This window comes from Dermacentor albipictus, chromosome 10 (genome assembly GCF_038994185.2).
Source record: "Dermacentor albipictus isolate Rhodes 1998 colony chromosome 10, USDA_Dalb.pri_finalv2, whole genome shotgun sequence".
Classification (NCBI taxonomy): Eukaryota; Metazoa; Arthropoda; class Arachnida; order Ixodida; family Ixodidae; genus Dermacentor; species Dermacentor albipictus.
The window spans coordinates 30,165,629-30,183,937 of NC_091830.1; the positions used below are offsets into that span (position 1 = coordinate 30,165,629).

An 18,309-nucleotide genomic window follows, 5' to 3' on the forward strand; every position below is an offset into this window, starting at 1 on the left:
TTCGCAATGCGAAAAATCATGCTCCTCTATTTCCATTCCCAACGGGCAGCCCGCCCTTCTGAGATAAGTTTCAGTAGTCTCGCGGTGAAGCACACGCATAAACTTTCAATCCAATTTTTATGAAAATCATAACAATCATATTTGCAAAGCAAAAAATGAACGGGCATGAAACACACACACAAAAAAAGTCTGAAGATGAAACAGATAGGATGCTAGAACATAAGAAAGCTTGCGCTTTACTTCGCACTGAGTGCAAAAGAGCATTTAAAAGTATAATTATAGAAGATACGATCTCAAGAAGCGACTTTGTGATGTCGCAAAGAGGACATCATGCCCAGTCATTTCATACTAAGTTTCCGGTCGCATCATGCCTGCATTCGTTCGGTTTGAAATCGACGAGACAATTTAAAACTTCCAGGAGTTTTGCTGCCACCACTCCTCCCACTCTTCCAGCTGGATGACTTGGAGATCTCCACGCTTCCGGTCTTGCACTTCTTGCGTAATATCCTCTGTAAGAGGGTTCGTTTCATGTGATCCATGGACATCCTGGATAAGTCTGAAGCGCGCCTGGTCACGATTCGTGCTTCTTCCACCACTGTCGTGCGTGGAAGGACGCGAATGACGAGAAGGGAGACGAAGAGGAAAAGTCCGGCAACGGCGAATATCAGGTCTTCGTGTCCAGCTGGTTTCAGGGCGAGGGTCATTGCCGCGCACACGGCCGCGATACGCCCGAAGGCGAACGCCCAGCATGCGACACTGGCGCGCACTGCCGATGGAAAGCGTTCCAGGACGTAGGTGAAACAGTGTACAAAGATTACGTTAGAGACGCCCTTGGAGAGGACGAGTAAGGCCTTGCTGATCATGAGGAATCCGGTACCCACCGCCACACTCAGTGCGCATTGTATGAAGCCCGTCAACAGGAAGCAGACGCTGAGCACTCTGACGAGGGCAACGCCGGTCATAAGGAAGTGCATCCCCGCGTACGTCGCCAGTGTGATGACAACCGTGAGGCACGGGATCCAAAATTCGTTATGCGGTGCCGTCAAAAAGGTGTCGAGGTAAAAAACAAAAGATATCGAGAAGCAAACGGCAAACATAGCCAATGCTCGAGGCCGGACGGAGCGATAGTCGACCAAGTCTTCCGTGTCCGCACCTTCGCGACTTGAGTGGATCTTGATCTGTACTCTCAGCTTTTCCACGAGACAGGCCGTGACAGGAAGAGGGACATTGTTGGTTTCGGCAGCCTGCATCATGACTGCTTCGGCCGCGTCCAGTCTTCCTTTCGCGACGAGCCAACGGGGCGACTCCTGGGCGGTAAACAAAGCCGGGAGCAGGAGAGCCGTCGGGGCCAGGAACATCACCTGCTTCAGACGCCAGTCGATGACCACGGGTTTGACGATGACAATCCACACCTCACATAAAATCAGGCCCAGCACCGCTACGAGGAGGACTTGCTGCGGTCTGTGCGCGTGCGTCATCACCTCGAACGGTATGAGACAGGTAAAAACAGTTTGCACCGCGACACTGGCCCCGGTAAGGAAGCGCACCACAGCGTACGGCACGTAATTTGTTGCCGCGAAGGTGCACACCATGCAGGCCACTACCGCTGCGGCGGAGGATAGAAGCATGGCTCTCCTGCCAACGTAGTCCACGAAGGCTCCGGCCAGCAAGAGGGAAACAATGGCGCCGGCGTTGTGGAGGGCGACAAGGGTGGCTGGAAGCAAACGTTGGTCGCACACCATGTTCCAAAAGCTCACCACGCTGGTGTCGGCAGTCCTAACATCGTAGTCCCACTCTTCACAGGGCACGTCGCGTGAGTCGTTGGTGTCCTGGAAGCATCGGCTGTACCACTCGTCAGCGCCAGATAGTACAGCACCGCTTTTTCGATGCTCAGCGGAATCGCCGTGGACAGTGGGTGGCTTGCAGCGTTCGTAAATGCGGCAGCGGCGGAAGCGTCCATCGGCCTCTATTGGTATGGCAATATTCTTCCAATCGGCTGCAGAGATGTTGAAACCGGCGAGTGGCTTGCACCAATGGTCGGCTTCACCGGTGACGATGGAAATGACCGCGGTTTGGCAATTAGCCGAGAAGAGTCCCAAAAGAATGAGAAGCAGCATCCTCCGCTGGAAAGGGCCGTGACCAAAGGCTTCTTCGCAGTCAAAAGACTCGCTTGTTCGGAGATCGGCGCCGACGAGTCGGTGGGGGAGAAGGACGTCCATCGCCAACTTCTCAGGTGTCGCTCTTCGGGTTTACTAGACTTGTACCGTATCCGAAGGGACGATTGCAGACGAGAGCTAGCGGTGCGGAGGGGTCGAAACCAATACTTCTTCTTCTGCTTCTTCAGCACGCGCACTTCACGCTGTCACAGTGTCGCGCGACTTTGTACGGCGTTCGCATATCCGCTTACTACATGGCGAACAAAAATTGTTCATTTCGCTTCATCCTTTCATAATAATAATAATATTAGGGAAAGTACCGAAGGAGGATACCAAATCTCGTGGTTCCCAGCCCATCTAGATAGCTCACTTAACCCGCTTGGATGCAATCCTAACGAGCAGGCCCACCGGAGAGCGCGCGATTTCACGCACCGCGCTGTCGCGGGTAGCCAGGCTTGGAATGAGATCAACATCCACAAAGATTCATTAAGTACATTCCACGAAATTGTTTCTCATTATCGACTGGGCAGGAGGACATTTCCACCCCCTCACCCCAAATTGAACAAACCTCAGGCTACCACACTAAGACTCCTGCAAACCCGTACATATCCCACTCCTCGGTCTCTTCACAGGATAGATCCTGAACACTCACAGTCGTGCCCCAAATGTGGTCATGACTCATGCTCCTTTGACCACATGCTCTGGCTGTGCCCAGCCCTTAACGCCTCTCCACCCATCACGAAAGAACAATGGCAGGACTCTCTCAAGAGCAGCAATCTCAACATTCAACTCCAGGCTGTCCAGAGGGCCCACGACATTGCCGCGGGACTTGATCTCCCCGTTCCATCGTGGGCGGAGCCACCGACTTGATCTTCGGGAGCCTTCGGTTTGGCTCCCCGAGGTCTCAGTCCCTCAGGACTCAAATAAAGTTCTTGTCATGTCATGGGATTTTACGTGCCAAAACCACTTTCTGATTATGAGGCACGCCGTAGTGGAGGACTCCGGAAATTTTGACCACCTGGGGTTCTTTAACGTGCACCTAAATCTAAGCACACGGGTGCTTTCGCATTTCGCCCCCATCGAAATGCGGCCGCCGTGGCCGGGATTCGATCCCGCGACCTCGTGCTCAGCAGCCCAACACCATAGCCACTGAGCAACCACGGCGGGTTTCCTTCATCCTTTAATAATGCGATTGCCACGTTTATAATAGTAACCTTTTCTACTATTCTGGTAAGCTACAATCTTAAGGCTATCCTGTGATTGTCTTAAAAAAGTATCCGATGGAACTGCTGTCATGATTAGCGCAGGCGTTCATGCGAATAACACTGAAGCAATCTATGGGCGCGCTGCCTTGTCAAATGTAGTCGATTCGCTCAATTTTCTGGTACGGAGATTTTCACTTTCCTGCTGCTCAACGATCCGCACTGAATGTGCGCTATCGTCCCATCCTTTTCATTTCACTACATTCTTCAGCCTCGATCGTTTGTTCATGATGCTGGCTTTCCCGCTTCTCTGTCGCTTACTTGTAAAATTTTATGCGGCCGATATATAACACCTTAACTATTCTTTTGTTTGTCTATCCGCGCACGTACACAGGAGGAGGCTCGCGTACTTGGATTCACATTTGGATCTGCACATACGGAATGGACAAAGCGGACTATTCGGGCACATACGCAGTAGCACATGCCCAGTTGCACATATTCAGTGACCCAAGTTGTCTATTCTTGCACATAACTAGTGGCACATGCCAAATGGGCCAAATGGTCTACTCCCAAATTTCTTATTCGGAGCAAGAACTAAATGGCACACATACCCAGCCACCAAGAGGGATGGGGAATCATTCCTAATGTGAGAAAGCAGATAGGCTGGCCGGAAAAGCTTGGTATGTGGCTAGCTACTCTGAGCAGGGAAAGGTAAGAAGGGTAAAGGCCAAGTTGACGTAAAGAATGGTAGGTCCAGGCCGACATACTGAAAAGTACCTGAAGTTCTTAAAGAATGCTAAATGCAATAAATTACACTTTACAGAAGCCCATGTTGTTTACACTTGCACATGCCCAATGGTACATGCCCATTACACATACTAACGGGTCAATTTGTCTATTAGGCATACATTCTCAGTGGATACAATCGCTGGTGCCTTGCGTACCTTTCAGAATCGGCAAACCTATTCTTATCGCGAATGCAGTGTGAGTATACAAGGATCGGCGATAACGCAGACAACAGATAAAATCAACGATAACATTCGAGAAAGCTGCTATGCACGCGTGGACGCGCGCCCTGGCGCTGACGAGTAAGTTCAACTTTCCAACGGGTCAAATATGGTCTCCCGATAAACCACAACCAGGTACGCGTGTCAATCTCCAGAGGCAAAAAGCTTGCGTGAAGGAGTGTAAATACGGACCTACATGCCTTAAATTGCTAGCGATAAAGTGCTAGAAATTCGGAAAGAATGTAAATCGTGCCTGTGATGTGTCCGGGACAGCTCGTGTGGAACCCACGTCCCTCAGCACACTAGCCCCATGCTCTACCTGTTACACTAAGCGCAACCACACACCCGCCAAGCCACTGCAGCGGGTAACGTATTATTGGAAACGTAAATAGACAGAGCGAGAGAGATCGATCAATTGAAGCTGAAGATGATAGTCCAGCGGCACTGCAATGAGATTTACTGCTCTAAAATTGGCCTTAAAGATGAGTTATTCCTACGTCCATTTCATATTGAATCTCACACTGGCCACCAATTGAAGGTCAGGTACTGGTGAGGCGATGCATCATGAGTGCTTGCTTTCAGGCATTAGTACCACCGACCGATGGCGACTTGAACCACCTTCCTGCCGTCGTCGCTGTGATCTGTGACGCCGAAAAATTTCAAGGTGGTTGCCAGTGACTACGTACATACTCAACACTTCTCTCCATCCTGCATCCGTGCTCTTAGGCTATCCAGATAGATAGGCAAATGAATGAACAAATTAAAATAAATAGTAGATGAATCCTATTGATTCCGGTTTTAATAAGTAAAGAATGATGGCAGTGGGGTATTTTGTGCAACTTCAACGGGTATTTGAATCATTTAATTTCCTCGACCTCACTATTGCGTAATGCCACAGAGTTTATTGAATTGTTTAAGTGGTCCTGTGCACGTATTCCACGGCAAAATCGTGATAAGGACGAGTCAGGCAGGGGGGTAGGGACTGCAGCTGACGTGCTGGAGCGTCAGCGAAATTTAACGCTGACCGGCCTCCTGCTTACCCAGAGATTAGATGGCCACGTGAGTCTAAGATGTCGCACAGGACGTGAAAGACGCTTTGAGGTGCCCACTGGCGAAGACTGGCAAGAACACATACACTTGCAATGTACCTGCAGCAAATGATATGTTTTGGGTGATAAGGCGTTTCAAAGGGTCACTAGGTGACCGGCTCGGCGGCTTAGTGGTTACATGGTCGTCGTTATGCTGTTGAGAAAGAGGTCGCGAGTTCTATTTGGGACTGCGATGGCACCGCTTTGCGATGGGGGCGGAATGCGAAAACGCTCGTGTGCTAAAATTTGGCCGCACGAAAACGAAACACGTGAATATTATTCTCGAGTCCACCACTACGCATTTGCCTCGTAGCCCGTTTGATGCTTTCAGCCATAAACACAATCAATCAATCAATCAATCAATCAATCAATCAATCAATCAATCAATCAATCAATCAATCAATCAATCAATCAATCAATCAATCAATCAATCAATCAATCAATCAATCAATCAATCAATCAATCAATCAATCAATAAATCGCTGGGAATGTACAAATCGTAACAAGATTTCGACCGCGCCCTTAAGTGAGCACACAATTGACAAGCCTTCTTTTCGCTGCATGAATTTACGCGCAAATGTTTGCAAAACTTCTCAATAGACGAGTAACCTTCGTCCTGCCGGCATCTTTCACTGACATCTCGCCCATAAAAGTGATTCGAATGCAGCACGTCGTTCCAGTGGCAACCGGTTGCCTCCGGGAGTCTTCGGTCTCTGCGCTCGACGTAGCTTTACGCGGAAAGCGGTACGGAGGGAAAAGCCGTTGCGTTACCGGTATTCCTTGTCGGGGGTGTAGCTCAGATGGTAGAGCGCTCGCTTAGCATGCGAGAGGTACTGGGATCGATACCCAGCACCTCCAAAGCATTATTTTTTTTGTTTTTCTAATTCTGAGAGAAATTGCGTACTTCGCTTAACATGTAATGGAACATTAAAGGATATACTGCCACAAAAGTTTGACGTGATAGCAACAAGGGCCCCGTGTCGCAGAAAATCAGATGTCGGCGTCGGCGGCGTGGTCCGTGAGAGAAAAATCATGCCGAACTGCTCGACGCAGGCCCTTCGTGTGGGGCAGAGGATTTACTGAACTGATTAAATTTCTCAAAGTAAAATGTCTCAGAAAACTCGTAATGTACGACTTGCCCTGACACGCTGTCGCCTACTTTGTGGAGGCATGACTTCAACAAAGTGTTCCTTAGGCTAGACAGAGCAATGCCACCCTTAATCAACTGGCGCGACTAGAACGAAAGTTCAGGATTGGTTTTTTTTGTCTAGGCTGTTACTCCCAGCTTGGGACGGTCAGTTACATCTTTACAAAAGCAGCACCCTCAACTTTTTCTTGACATTTTTCCGCTAAGGCATCCAGCTGTTGTTGAACATGAGCACGGCTAATTTCCGTGAGAAGCAAGCATTAAGCAAGCATTCCCAATTTTGCGTCGTCAATCCTCGATGTACTTTTGCGTATACAGTGGCAACCATTATGGCTGTGTAGATGGATGATACGTGCTGCATACTACTGTCCACATTCTAAGGTGATAAAGACTAAGACACAGAGGATGTGCGTGCAGAAGAGCAACCCTGAGAAATGTCCACGATTCTCATTAGAGTAGCCTATTCAGCTTGGGAAGAGAAAGAAACATAAACGTAGTGTTTACACGCGCACAATAATACAATATGCACAACTAAGTGCTAATTCTCACTTATTTTCTAGGTTTTTGCTTCGGCGTTTGACCAAAGCCGAAACCGCCGTACGAAGAAGCTGCGTTGATTCAGTTTCTGCTACAAGGGACACAAATCGCTGTCCAACTGTGATCGACTACATGGTGCATGCAGTAGCACGTGTGCAAGAGATCCACCCGGTTTATTTCCCTTTATTTCCCCAGAAAGCAGATCGCGAGTATAATAGCATCAATATACAATCAAGCGTGAAGGCATTCAGAACTGAATGACGCAGTTCCTGTGTTTTCTTCACCTTACCGGTGAAACAATAAGTGGCTATGTAAATGCAGACGTAGATAATCCGTAAGGAAAAGCGTACACAGCGACGCAACCCCCGTAATTCTTAACCTGCTTCTTCAGCTTCTCCGCAGGAGAGACCGTGGCAGGAGGCGGGAAATTATTGGTCTTGGCCGCCTGCATCATGACTGCTTTGGCCGCGTCCAGCCTTCCATTATTGACTAGCCACCGCGATGATTCCCGTGCGGCAGACAGAGGGGGCAGGACAGCCGTTGGTGCTAGGAAGATGACCTGCTTCAGGCGCCAGTCGGTGACCACGGGTTTGACGATGACAATCCAAACCTCACATATCGTCAGGCCTAGAACCACCAGAAGCAGGACATGCTGCAGCCTGTGCACGTGAGTCATCACCTCGAACTGCATGAGGCTGGTAAAAATTGTGTGTACGGCCACACTGGCCCCGGTATGAAGGTTCACGACAGCGTAACGCACGTAATGTGTCACCGTGAAAGTCACTACCGCTACTTCAGAATCCAGGAACATGGCTCTCCTGCCGACGTAGTCTACGAAGGCTCCGGCCAGGATGAGGGAAATTATGGCGCCGGCGTTCTGCAGGGCGACAAGGGTGGCCGGAAGCAAACGTTGGTCGCCCACCATGCTCCAGGAGCTCACCGCACTGGCTTCGACCGTCAGAACGAGGTAGTCCCACTTTTCGCAGGGCACGTTGCGTGGGTCGTTGGTGTCCTGGAAGCAGCGGTTGTACCAGTCGTCAGCCCCGGTTTGTACAACTCCGCTCTTCCGGTGCTCAACGGAATCGCCGTGGTCAGTGGGTGGCTTGCAGCGTTCGTAAATGCGGCAGAGGCTGAAGCGTCGTTCGGCCTCGATCGGTATGGCAATATTCTTCCAATCGGCTGCAGAGATGTTGAAACCGCCGACCGGCTTGCACCAATGGTCGACGTCACCGGTGACGAGGGAAATCACCACGGTTTGGCAATTAGCCGAGAAGAGTCCCAGAAGAACGCGAACGAGCATCCTCCTCTGGAAAGGGCTGCGGCCAAAGGCTTCCTCGCAGTCAAAAGACTCGCTTGTTCGGAGATCGGCGCCGGCCAGTCCTTGGGGGTGGACGACGTACACCACCTGGTTCTCAGGTGTCGCTCTTCGGGTTTAGTAGTACTGGAGAAGGATTGCTGATGAGAGCCAGCTTTGCGGACCTGCCGAAAAGACGGCTTCTTCTTCTTCTTCTTCTTCTTCTTCAGCGCGTGATCCTCAGGTTGTCGCAGTGTCGCGGGTCCTTGTACGGTATCAGCTTTTTTGGTTACTGTTTTGCCAACAAATATTGGTAATCAAATCTTAACCTTTATTGATGCGATTACAAAGTTTGGACTACTAATGCCCGTACGGGTTGCTGCCATCTAAACGGTGTTTCATGACTCTCTTAAAAAACATCCAACGGAAATACTACGAGGAATGATGTCGACGTTAACGAGAATCGAACTGAAGGAATGTAGAGACCTATCTTATTGCCGTGTTCTTCCATTAAGTGTAGCCATATTGCTCAATTTTCGGTTAACGACATTTTGTTCCCGTTTTTCTAGCTCAACGCGCATTGCTGAATGCGTGCTGCAGATGGTCGTATTCTGTTAATTTCATTGAATTATTAACTAAATATATAAAAAATAAATAATTATATATTTATTTCTTCAATTATTCAAATAACTTTATTCAGTGCCCTACGAAATGGTGGGGTGGGCTTGGACAGTGCCTAGGTTTCGGCCAAGGGTTGTTGGCCCTTGGCGGCTTACTCGGCTCGCTGGACTGCCCAGAGTTGGTGCTGCAAGTCCGAGGTGAGCAACGCAGACTCTCAGCGCGCGCGGAGGATATCGCTGTTTGAGGCTGCATCACTGTTATACTGTATTACAGCCGTACATTCCCATAGGATATGCTCCAGGGTGGCTCTAGAGTTGCAATGTGTGCACTTGTACGTTGGGTATAAGTCTGGGTGTATTACACTCCTTTCTCCACATTGAGCTGTTCTTGGTGTCAGCTATTTCACTTGTCTGTAGCTGACTTCTTGAAGTATATGTTGCCGACTTCATTTGTCTGTTTTTCTGCGCGGCTATTTGGGACTCCACCCAGTGGCGCATACCCATAATGGAGGATTCATCAAGAATGTTCACGTGTCGAGCTTTACATTTGCAGTTGCACATACCTATAAAGAGAGGTGTCCGGCGAGGAGCCAATATCTCTGCAATGTTCTACATGGCATGCTTAGAAGTATCAAGCTACTATAATTGGATGGCTCAGGAGTGAGGGTCAACCTGAATATCTCTGCAACTTTCGGTTTGCAGATGGCATTGTCCTGTTCAGCAACACTGCGGACGGACTACAACAAATTGTTGAGTACGTTAACCAAGACAATTTAAACGCGGAGTTGAAGATTAGTATGCAGAAGACAAAGGTAATGTTCAATAGCCTGGCAAGAGAACAAGAATTCATCATTTCCACTCAGCCTCTTGATCGAGTTTGTGCAGGAGTATGCTTACCTTGGTGAATTACTAATTGCTAAAACTTCTGATCATGAGAATTTACAGAATGAAAAATGGGTTGGTGTGGATACGGCAGGCATTATGAAATCCTGACTGGGAGCTTAACACTGTCGTTAAAAACCGCGCGATCATTGCATTATACCGGTGCCAGCATATTGGAGAGAAATTTGGAAGCCCACAAAAAAAGTCGTGAAAATGTTAAGGACCGCGCAAAGAGCAATGGAACTAAAAATCTTAGGTGCAACGCTAATAGCCAGAAGGGAACAGTGTGAATCAGACAGCAAACGGGGACTGCCGATATTATAGTCGACATTAACAGAATGAATGATTGAGCTGAGCAGGCCATGTAAGGCGCAGGGTAGATAACGAATGGACCATTAGAGAGTAACTGAATGGGTGCCAAGGGAAGGGAAGCGCAGTCGAGGACGTCAGAAAATTAGGTCAGGTGACGAAATGGGCAAATCTGCAATCGAGAGTTGGAATCAGCTAGAGCAAGCAATTGGAGATCGCTGGGAGGCCTTCGTCCTGCAGTGGACACGAAAAAAAAATATAGGCCGAGGATGATAGCGAATGGTCTAAGTGGTTTATTTGGCAACTACCCCTTCACCCAGGTTGTTCCCAGTTGTCTACAAGGCAACACACCCAGTGACACGTACACCCAGTGGCTCAAGGGACAGAAGAGAACATTTCTAATTCGAGAAAAGCAGAGGCCTCCCGCAAAAACTTTGCTACTCTGAGTCGATAACAGAAAGAAGAGCAAGGTCCAAGTTGATGTGAAAGAGGCTAAATACGGATCGACGACATACCCGGATCGACGACATACCTGGAATGTCGGGGAAGTTACCTGATGACAAAGAGACGGATGGGCATCCTGAGCGAGAATCTAATCACCTCTTAAATAGCCACTACCACAGGAAAAAAGGATTTACGAAAGTATGAAGTACCGATAAATCCACTCCTACAAATTATCATTCTAGTGCTTCTTTTATATAGCGTTTTTCACTGAAGATTTAGAAGAAGCAGTAGAAGTAGACAACAGTAATCAATATTGTCGCATATTTACCAAGTTCTTCTGTCGAATATCTATATTATCTATTATCTCCATAGATCTGGTCCGGCGCCCTCCTCCTTATTGGCGTGAAGATGAGTCGATAGCAAAATTCTTGTCATGAGGCGATTTCTCTCGATTAAGAAAGCATACTTCAGTGGGACAATTTCACGATGCTGGAACAAGTATTGTCTTTCGCGAAATTCTGTATTTGAAAGCCTCCTCTCTAGGACAGTATCGTGCTGATGTTGTTGCAGCTATTGCAAGGTTCATAAATAAACCAGGACGACTTCCTTGCTACATTCTTGAATAATTAAATCTATATTTACCCTCTTCTTTTGATATATTCCAAATTTCTCATTAGTGTTTCTTTTTAGATTCGGCTAATTGTATTCAAGAGCCTTCCTATGTTCTTCGTCAATCATCCAAAGTGAGTATGAGGCACTCGTAGAAGAAGCTCAACCAACACTCGCGTTTATGTTTTGTTTAGTCATGTGGACTTAGTAGTTCGCGACAACAGCCTCGATTACAAAGGAAGAAAGACGCACAGAAGGCGCACAGTCGCTCTTTTCTACTCAAGGACAAATGTTGCGACTCAAGAAAAACCTTCGGACTGCGTTCCACGCGCCAGGCCTCAATTATCCCGTCACTCGGCCACGTTGCTGTGCAGTCCAGACAAGCCGGTAGACGCGCTGACACCGTGCCGTCGATAGCTCAGTTGGTAGAGCGGTGGACTGTAGAGGTTTCATCCCAAGCGGAAATCCATAGGTCGCTGGTTCGAATCCGGCTCGACGGACTTTATTTTTTTCTTTCTTGATAATCCTGCAGACTAGGTATTGCTTTGACGTTGTGTACCAATAAAAAATATCTGCCCGCGTCGAGCAAACACAGGAGCTTTGAGCAGAAATGCTGTTGCCTGTAATACCAGGTGTTTCAGAGAACAGCTTGAAAATTTTGTAAAGGTTTCCTGTGGCATACGGCACAATTATAGCTCATGAGTTCGTCATCTCGAAGAAACGGGCATTATGTGCAAAAAAATGAACATTACAGTAATTAACAAGTGAAGTGATTGTGTTTTGAACTACTTACCTTACTGCCCAAGTTGCAATTTACACATTCTGCTCCATTCGAGTATCTCTCTTTTTCCAGTGCGGAGGTAAACGTGACGCAGAATAAGAGGCTGTGCGAGCTCGCCTAAAATAAATCTGAAGTTTTCAGCTCCAGCGATAAAAAGTCAAACCAAGTCAGTCATTAATGCTTGTCAAGACAGGAAGGATGCCGAAACGGAATGGCGCCACCACATTGCAATTCTCGCCACAGATCCCTTTGACGTCTTGGGTTTTGCAAGCGTCCGGTGGGTCCGTATTAACTGCCAGTCGATAGAGAATAACAATCCCTACTCTGTATTTTCAATGTAAGCGAGGATAACTGAATCTGGCAGCCTCTTGGGAACTCTTACCCTCTACACTTATCCAAGTAGGTGGAAATAAACTGAAATTCCTGATGTCACGAAGATGTAATCAGCGCGGCGGAATTTAAAAACTGAGAGTTTATTAATTTACTCAACGGATAATCAACCTCATTAAGCCGTAGAGATGCAAAAGGTGTCCGAATCCCACGCTAGTCCATATCAAGTAGTGCTTCTCTTAACGGATTGCTTGCAGTAAAATTATTTATCCCCCAATTTTTTAAAAGTTAGAGTTCAACTTCAAAATAAAGCTATCGAACCGGCATCGGCCGAGCGCCACGAATAATTATTCTTTTTTATTCGCGTGAGTTTCCACGGGATATATAGCGCTAGAATGACATTACGTGCACATATTCAAGCCTGCTTTATGCGGACAAACTATAACGACGACTAACTAAATCAATTACATAAAGTTTTATGCGACTTCATCAAAGCGTGCCCGAAGTACTTCGCTGTTGTGGTGCTTAAAACAGCTACATCGGCCCTTCCTATTGTACGCCCATACACTAGAAGTAACTTTTCTATTCTAAAGAAATATTTGCACATTATTGGACGGACAGACTCCTCGGACTGTTCAGTGTGTGGCGCTGTAGAGCCTATAGACCATGTGCTCGTGGTGTGCCCTTAGTATGCGCGCGAATACTGACAAAAACAAATGCATTGAGACATTTACACAACGCACCACTGTCGAAGGACCTCTTGCTAGGCGTATGGCCACAGAGTTGGCAGACGACAGACACAATGCGTGCATTTTCACGCTTTCTAGGTGACACGGGCCTGGACTCGCGCCTGTGATACCAGTTGTGTAATGTGTCCTTCACCTCGTTCCTCGCATTATCATCCCCATTGTGACCCTTTTTCTTCCCCTCTTCCCCTTCCCTTACGTACAGTAGCAGGCCAGATGCTCCATTATCCGGCCGACCTCTCCACATTTTCAATTAAAATACTTCTTCTATTCTAAAGGTTATGCGGATCTCACACTCGCAAATTGGCCCTACTCGTTGCTGTGCAGCTTTCCGGCTGTGGCACTGCGCTGGTGAGCTCTATGTCGCAGGTTCGAACCCCGTCGCGGGGACCGCAGATGAACGGGGGCGAAGCGAAAGACGCTCGTTAGTGGGACGTTAAGGAACCTTATGTGGTCAAAATCATTCTGCAGTCAAGTATTTCAAGCCGCGCTTCGGCAATGAAATCGTGGTTTTGAGGCGTAATGCGGCAACATTCCGTCATAGAATTTCTCGCTGCACTGGACACGCATTTTGACGGTTTCGCAGTAGCGAGGAACATGGTTAATTGTCGGCTGTACTCAAATGAATTCAAGCTTGAAAACATAATTATTTACTCGATTGTTTTTTCTTTGGGTTATAAAAAGAGGAAAGAAAATGGAGGAGGCTTAAACTTCGCCTTTAGGAGTGGAACGCGACAGCGTTCGAAGATCCCTGACTGGTTCCAACTCTTTCCAGCTACTGCAGGTCACGTGACCATAATGTGCACTGGGAAACGCAGGCTGCGAACGCTGCTCACGAAATCGAGCTTTGTGGTAGTAACACGGCCTGTTTCGTGGGCCGATCCCGGAAGTAGTGCATAGAGGCGCGAAATCCCAAACGGCAGCAGGAAAAGGGGGTTGTGTTTGAGCTTCCGCGTAACATAATTGTGTTTTCTCGTATATCCAAATAAATATCCGACGATATCATGTCTGTAGGTTGTGTGTAAGTCGTACTTTACGAGTTTCCTGCCGCACTTTACTTTGAGAAATCCAATCAGTTCACTAACGGCTCTTGGCCACGTGGAGGGCCTGCGTGCTTCGGCATGATTTTTCCCTCACGGACAACGCCGCCGAGGCCGACATCGAATTTTCTGCGACACGCGCACACGCATAGACACACACGCTCACACACGCGCACACACGCACATACACACGTACACGCACGTACACACACACAAAGGCACGCGCATGTACACACGCACACAGCAATACGCGCACGCACGCGCACGCACGCGCGCACGCCTCCGTTGTTTGTGGTCTCTACTTTTCTGCCACCAAACATCCAATCGCCTCTTACTATTCCTTATTGCACACATGTTTGGTTTCCTCCAGCTATCCCCGAACTCAAGGACTTCGAGGAGGTCTAAACCTACAGAGCCTACACCGACAGCTGGGTAGATATCTGCACGTTCTAAGACATGTTCCATCGTTTTAATAGCTTTCCCGCAGCAAGCACATGCTTCTTCTTTCTTGGTGTACCTCGCTTTATAACTACGTGGTCTAAGGCATCCCGATCTCGCTAGGAAAGTAATTAGCTTCGCTTTGAGTGATCGTAAAATTATTCTATTGTGATTTCTCTTTTTCTTTTTAGGTAAATATTCACTGCAGGTTTCTTTTCCATTGCCGTCACCCATGACATTATCTAAGCCTCTATGACTTTCCGCTTGACGCCTTTGTCGCCATGTTGCTAAACATACCGGTCGCATAGCTGCGGTAAGCTTCCTAGTTCTTTTCCTCGACTTGATATCAACGTTTTTCCTCTACAAATACCTGAACGCTCTGATGATTATGACGTGTCAGGATCCCCTTTGAAACGTGGTATTGACAAATATTCAAGTAGCCTAATGGAATTATTAAAGTATGCTGTACACGCTTTCCATTGGAGCATTTTTGTGTAATCTATTCATTCTTAGTCCATTTTTTCAAAACTTCTCTGTCTACCTTGCACCACTACCTATGCCTGCAACGGATCTGGTCGTATCAATTTCTTCCCTGGTTTTTTTGGCACCAATACTCCTAACGACACTAGCTTATCTAGACTGCTGACCGGTTGATGCTTCCCTCCACTTTAAATCCATGCGCTTCCGGAAAGTGCAAGTTACCTGCGAGTATCATTGGGTGAACTGCTTCGCATTCCATTAGCATGTCCTGAGTGGTCTCTGGATTTTTGCAGTGAAGCCTACACATGCCTCATCTAGTAGCGAAAATTTGCTCCTGCATGTTTTTGTCCTTAGGAAACCACCTCAAGCTTCAAATCGGCAGGGAATTCCCTTGGTGTTATCGCATGGATTTTGCCTTCTGATTCATTTCTTCGCATTCTTGTATATCTCCATGGTCCTTGTTGTTTCCATTTTTTTCATCCAATCCATTGCCTCTGTTTCTCTCGCTTTCTTTTTGGTGGCTCCTGGTTGTCTATTTACGCTTTCAATTTCAACTTGGTTGCCAGGTTGGTAGGTAGGTAAAACTATTCGACAAAAGTGTCGTTCAAGGGGGGAGGGTAGCCTGCCATGTCTTGCCTTCCAGCCACCTCCCCGGCTCTGTTCACGGCCCGTAGCTGATCCTTCTGGCTTGTCCCGGCGAGGAAGGAGCGGTCATGGGAGAGTCGGGGGAGGGGGGTTCCTTCCGGCGGACCCATGTAATATGGTTTAGTGTAGCGATCTCTCCAAATAGCTTACAGGGGAGGTCGATGTTCCTTCGACCGTTAAGCTAGAAGAATAGTGGGCTGTTGAGCTTGTACCCAGAGGGGACATTCATATATCGCTAGTTCGAATACGGCTGGACAAAACACAGTTCCTTTAAAGCGGAGCTTTCTTTGCAGCCCACGCCCGCCTTCCCTGCGCCACTCTTGCGGGCCGTGGTAGTCTGCTGCTGCTGCTGGTCGTGCGTTCTCGCCGAATAGCTCACAGTCGGCGGCGTGATCTAGGAGCGATGGCTCACGCTACTTTCCCGCAGCTGTGGAAGGTAAAGGGGGAAATCGGGACTGCGCGTACGGGTCGCTGGCCGCTGGCGGGGAGGCTAGGACGCCGCGAATAGGTGGGAGAGAGGCCTCTACTCCTGTGGTGGTGCTATATGGCACGGAGGAGCGTGGCCGCATGGTCCCTACCTTGAAAGCCATCTGAGGTGGGCAAATTATCTAGGGATTCCGAGGGTTGGCGGCTTTATGCATATGCGATGTGTTCTCGCCGCTTAGCTCGCGTTGAAGCGAGATGCAGAAGGAAAGGCAACTCGCTCGCGGCTGCTGCCGCGATTCCTCACGTCAGCATGTTGATAGCGAGTGTCCGCGGTCATCGAAGCGATTTCTGTTCACGTTTGTCTGTATGCACGTGACACCCTGCTTGTTAATTTAATTACAAAGAATGCTCGGATATTTATGTGACCGATAGAACAACTATCCAAACTTCGTATAGACGTCTCGACCTTTCGTCTTTCGGGCGAAACTGCGGTATTTATTTCTGCACCCTTTGGAAATGAACTTCGCGGCTTCTTCATTGCATCTCATTGCATGAGAAGCAAGCATTGCATTGCATTGCACACTGAGAGCACGCTGCAAGAAGCCGTCGACGCGATCGAAGACCAGCTAAACGGTTTCGGTTTGATCTGCTCACCGAGCAAGTCAGAACTGCTTGGTGAGCAGTTCGAGCAAGCGCACTTAACAAGAGCGATCCAAGAAGACTTACCAAGAATACTTAACAAGAGCGAAGCGAGGAATTACGAGGCTATTATGATCGTGACGAGGAACGGCCAACTGATCCCGGAGGTGGACTAATTCCGGGTGCTCGGCATGATTATGCACAAGTGACGGGGCAATGGCGAGACCATTTCCCGCTTCACAGCCAAGATTACCAACGCAATGCGTCTCGTCAGGCGGGTCGCAAACCACAATGCCGGCATGAAGGAGCAAAGCTTGATTCGGCTTGTGCACTCACTCGTAATCAGCCACGTCACCTACGTTGCAGCCATCCACAACTGGTTGCAGTGTGAAAAAAATAAGATCAATGCCCTAAAACGAGGACCTTACAAGGCGGAGCTCGGAGTATTCAAGTGTATGAACACCAACAAGCTCCTGAGCTTGGGGGTACACAATAACCTCGAAGAAATTGCGGAAGCGCAACGGACCGCCCAGTTGGAGCGGCTCTTGATGACCGAAGCCGGCAGGCGCATACTTCAATACTTGGGCTTCACGCCCGGGGCGAAAAAGCCTAGTAGCGACGTTCCTGTCCCGGACGGGACCCGGCGCGGGATTCGGGTAGACCTCGATCATCCCGAGAAACATGAGCCCGGAGTTTAACAAGGAGAGAAGAGCGGCGAGGGCCAAGGCCATCATCGACTTTCACGCAAAGGACGAGCACGCAAGGTTCGCGGATGCGGCAGAATACCAGGGAGACAGCGTGGCGTTCGTAGATACCGTCATCGAGGCGTCGTCCGGCGCGCGACGAGGGCAGCGGCGAGCTTACGGGTCCGAGAGGCGTGTCAGGAGGAGGTGGCCATTGCCTTGGCCATTGCCGACCCCGGGTGCCCGACGGTGTTGAGGGATTGGCGATGCGCAGAGTAGAATTATGCCAGGGGCAAAGTTTGTGGTTAGGCTGTGCGCGTTTTGTGCTCTACTGACCTGCAACGAGAGAATAGGTATGGTAAAATCAAGTGGTTCCCGGCGCACGCGGGCAACGATGCGTCGGAGAAGCACGATCACCACAACGAGACGGCAGACGCAGTGGCGCGAGCGCTAACCAACCACGCCACTGCAACCGACCGTCCAACATTGTGCAGTGCCAAGGACCACATGACGACGTTCAACGAACTTAAACAGTTTCACCGCCTGGCTCGAAGCACTTTCCCACCCCCGCACACGGGGTTGAACCGAGCGGAGGTGGTGCTGTTCAAACAATTACAAACTGGTTCCTTACCCATCCCAGTGTTAATGATTCATCTTTACTCGAAAGTATATCAGGGATGTGTGCTTCGTGTGCCAGCGGGAGAGGGCCACCCTGACGCACATCCAGACTTCGACAAGTTCAACGATTCCGACGCAGCCCACGAAATCCAAACCTGAGCCATCCAGCAGGTCTCGGCGGCTCTTGA

At 48.8% G+C, this 18,309-nt stretch overlaps 1 long non-coding RNA gene and 2 other non-coding genes across 3 annotated transcripts in view; 2 read left to right on the forward strand and 1 right to left on the reverse strand.

Moving 5' to 3' along the window:
* Positions 1-18,309, reverse strand: part of LOC139050486 (uncharacterized) — a 70,403-nt gene that overhangs the window by 48,518 nt on the left and 3,576 nt on the right. The gene's annotated exons all lie outside the window — the stretch shown is intronic.
* TRNAA-AGC (transfer RNA alanine (anticodon AGC)) lies at positions 6,239-6,311 on the forward strand. The gene has a single exon. It is a non-coding gene; the product is annotated as a tRNA-Ala (tRNA).
* TRNAY-GUA (transfer RNA tyrosine (anticodon GUA)) lies at positions 11,703-11,795 on the forward strand. The gene is made up of 2 exons: positions 11,703-11,739; positions 11,760-11,795. It is a non-coding gene; the product is annotated as a tRNA-Tyr (tRNA).